Here is a 4,603-nt window from a genome sequence, read left to right as displayed (position 1 = left end):
TGAAAGGAAAGGGAAAGCCTATGTCTTATCTTGTTTTCCCATGCCCTCCACCCCATATTACATAATCCAAATGACCGGAAATCACAATGTCAGAAGGAATCCATATCAATACACTTAATAGTAGAAAAACAGCAAGCATTTCCCCAACTAGCCAACTCTTACACACAGAAGTATTTGCGAAAGGGGATGGATTGGCACTATTTTACAGGGAAGAAAAAAATAGATTTGAGAGCTTTGCTGTTTCACCTGTCACATTACTTAGGAGAAATAAAAATAAAAAGTGAATAATATCCTAGGAAAGTGCATGGTCATTTCTAGTATGAAAGACTTTTAGTGACTTATTTCTGTTTGTAGTAGTGTTTCATAGCTTCTAACATATAAAGCTTGCTAAGAAAAAAAAAAAAGATACCACCACCCACATTTTGTCTGGAGTTAATATGTATTTTTCCTCTTGTCAGAGTGTAGGAGGCTCTCTGTTTATATAATTACAGCTTTCAAAAATCATTTAAATAGACATGAGCAAAGAAGTGAAATTGCATGTGGAATATTTGGATGACATTGAATCTGTCAGGTCTCCGGGATTTGCTTAGAAAAACTGCTATGTTTTTTGACTCTCTCTTGGATGGAACTGTGCTTTGCTGGAGGTTCAGAAACAATTTTTCCATGTTGCTGACAATCTTGATAATAGTCCTGATGAATTATCTGTACTACTAAGCTCCCCAAACCAACTGGATTCACTTCTGTGAAGGGGATTTGGAGAAAAACAATGAGCTATATATTTTCCTGCAGCTTTGGGCATGAAAATGAGGAGGATGGCAAACCCTGACAAAACTTGCTACCCCTTTCCTTTTCTTAACAGACTATCTTTGAGCCATATTAAGAAGTGAAGAATCCTATATAATAAAAGCCTAATACAGTAAGTGTCCAGTCATCCAGTCAGCCATTAAACCAATTAAAGCATAATATGCTAATGATATAATAAGGCTGCACAACTGCTCACTATGATGTGCATGGCTACCAGGGGGCAGACTGTCGACTGGTCAACCAGTTGCTATGATGTGCACTGACCACCAGGGAGCAGATGCTCCAACTGGTAGGTTAGCTTGCTGCCGGTGTCTGGCCAATTGGGACTGAGCAAGACAGGCCAGATATTTTCTGGAGCCCTCCTGCAGTCCCTCCCCTGCTGGCCAACCTCCTGTGTCCCTCACTGGCCCCGATCATGCACCAGTGGGGTCCATCAGCCTGACCTGCACCTTCTTGCAATCTGGGACCCCTCAGGGGATCCCGCAGGCCAGGCCAAGGGACCCCACTGGTGCACAAATTTGTGCACAGTTATATATAAGCATGAGTTAGAAACAAAAGGCAAAGATGAAATTGGGCTTGTGTTTTCAGGGGCATATTCACCTTTTCTCATTTTTTGAACAGGTAAAAATAATTATGAATATCTTTCTCAATACCCTTTTACTCATGTTTCATATTTTAAAATCTATTTGAATTAATTTTTATTTTTAAAGTTTAGTAAACTTTAAAAATAAAAATTAATTCAAATAGATTTTAAAATTAATCTGCACATTTTAAAAGTATATAGTATAATAGAAGTAAAATTAATCTGCACATTTTAAAAGTATACAAATTAATAAGTTCCGACATATGCACATATCCACGAATCCATCAATAAAATCAAGGAATAAACATATCCATTATCTCCAAAAGTTTCTTTTTTTCCTTTTTTTTGGTTAATCATCATCAGAGTATATTTTTTCCATGGATTTTTAGAGAGATTGGAGGGGGAGAGACAGACACATCACTGCTGGTTGCCTCATGCCCTGTACAACCCAGGTATGTGTCCTTGCCCAGAATCAAACCTGGGGTCCTGCAGTATGCAGGCAGATGCTCTATCCACTGAAAAAAACTGGCTAGGACATTGTCCTCCCTTTTAAACCTCTCTTGTCCCTCTCTGTGTTTTAGTCTCACCATTCCCCATCACCACTACTCTATACCCTGGAAACCCACTTCTCTGCTTTCTGTCTTGATAGGTTGGTTTGCATTTTCTAAAGTTTTATAGAAATGGAATAATCTAGAACGTGCTCTTTTGCTTATAAGAAATTTTTTTTCACTCAGCATAATTATTTTGAAATTAATTCATCTTGTATTAGTCATTTCCTTTTGTTGAGTAGCATTTCAATGTAAAGATATACCACAATTTGTTTATCCATTCAACTGTTGATGGACATATGGGTTATTTCTGAAGTTTGGCTATTACAAATAAAGTTGCTATGATATTTATGTACGACTATTGTTTGAATATATGATTTTTATTCCTTTTATGTAAATAAGAATAAGATGCCTCAATCACATAACAGATATATTTTTAACTTTTAGAGAAGCTGCTAAACTGTTTTTCCAAAGCAGTTATATCAATTTAGGTTCTCCCTAGAAGCACTGAGAATTCCAGTTCCTCCACATCACCAACAGTTGGTATGGCCAGATGTTTTAACTTGAGCCATTTTAACAGGTGTACAGTGGTATATCTTTGTATTTTAAGTTACGTTTCCCCAATGACTAATGACATTGACTCTATTTTCTTATGCTTATATGTCAACTGTATATCTCTTCAGATCTGTTGCCAAATGTTGTTTTTTTGATATTAAGGTTTATTTTCTATTTTTAAATATATTCGTTTATTAAAAAATTAACTTTTTGGTGTACAGTTCTACGAATGTCACCACATGTGTGATTTCATGTAATTACTACCACAATTGAGTTACAAAATAGTTCCATCACCCCCCAAAAAAACCTCCCTCTGGCTGTTCCTTTGTAGTCATATCCTGCCCATCCCAAACTTGTTTTGGTTTCGATTACTCTAGGTTTGTCTTTTCAAAATTGTCCTATAAATTGTGGTCCATAGGTTCCTCCAGTAATCCCCCTGAGGTGAGACCAAAGTGAGCCTCCCAGGAATCGACCCACCACGGTGGCTGAGCTGGTTGTTCCTCTTGGCTCTCTTTTCCCTCTGGAGAAACTTTAGGCCCAGGCGAGGTCTCTGGGTGGTGTTATGCCAGCTTGAGGGAGGAGTGATGCCGTCTAAGTAAAACCACTTCTCTTAACCTTATAAGGCCCTTCTCATCTGTTGTCCAGAAGGGTATTTCATTATCATCCATGAGTTCTGGGATTTTCATATGTCATGTGTATGGATAGTTGTTGGTTGGTCTTCTTGTGAGGGGAATTATCTGTGCCACCATATTGATGATGTCCTCTATTTTTCTTGAGTTAATTTTGGTCATTTGTGTCTTTCTAAGAACTTGATTAATTCTGTTGATCATCTGAGATGAATTACCTTTATGTTTCAATGATTTTGTCTATTGCTTTTTCATTTTCTATATTTCTGACCTGAGATTTATTATTTCTTGTTCCTTTGGTTATAATGTACTCTTCTTGTTCTAATACCTTAAAGTTGATCCTGAGGTTTCTGATTTGAGAGCTCACTTTTTTCTATTATAGGTGATTAGTTCTAAACATTTTTTCTCTAATTACTGTTTAGTGGAATCCTACAAATTTTGTGTGTTATGTCTCATTCACTTCACAGCATTTCCTAAATTCTCCTTTAATTTTTTTTATTTAACCCATGCAGTATTTAGAAGTGCATTATTTGTTTTCCAAATTCCTTGGAATTTTCCAGAAATCTCTCAGTTGTTTATTTCAAATTAATTTTTTTTGTATGGTCATACAACATACTTTGTAGTACTTGATCATTTCAAATTTATTGAGATTTGTGTGATGGTCTAGAATATGATCAATCTTGGCTAATGTTTTATGTGCAATACAAAAGAAAGACAATCCTGTAATGTTGGTTGGGATGATCTACAAATATCAAGTAAGGCAAATTGATTGATTAGTGATTTTTATGTCTTCTATCTTTTTATTCACTTTCTGTCATTATGTCCTATAAATTATTGAAATTAGGACATTGCAATAGCTGGCTATAATTATAATTATTTCTTTCTTATACTACTATCAGGTTTTGCTTCATGTATCTTAACGCTCTATTGTTACATGCTCAAGTGTTATTTTGTCTTGATTAATTCACTCATTCATCATTGGTAAATTACTTTTTAAAAAAATCCCTGGTAATATTCTTTCCTCAGAAATTTACTTTGTCTGATATTAATTTAGCCAGTCCAGTTTCATTTGATTAATATTTTCATGGTACATCTTTTTGTATCCTTTGATTTTAAACATACTTTTATCTTTATATTTGTGTTTTTCATAAAGGTGGCATAGTTGGATTTTGTTTTCATATCCATTCTGACAATCTTTGTCTTTTAACTGCGTCCTTAGACCATTTATTATACTATGATTATTTATATAGTTAGGTTTAAATCTACCATCACAATATACTTGTTTTCTATTTGTCATATTTATTCTTTGTTCTCATTTTCTACTTTTTAAAAACTCCTTTTTGAGTTAAGTACTGTTTATAATTTCATTTTATCACATTGTTTATCTCTTTAGTGACATCTTTTGTTGTTTCGGTGGTTGCTTTAGGGTTTATAGCATACATCTTTAACTCACCACAATCTAACTTTGATAACTTTCTGTATCCAAT

Source organism: Myotis davidii, unplaced genomic scaffold (assembly GCF_000327345.1).
Source record: "Myotis davidii unplaced genomic scaffold, ASM32734v1 scaffold433, whole genome shotgun sequence".
Lineage (NCBI taxonomy): Eukaryota > Metazoa > Chordata > Mammalia > Chiroptera > Vespertilionidae > Myotis > Myotis davidii.
This window is presented reverse-complemented; position numbering follows the sequence as displayed.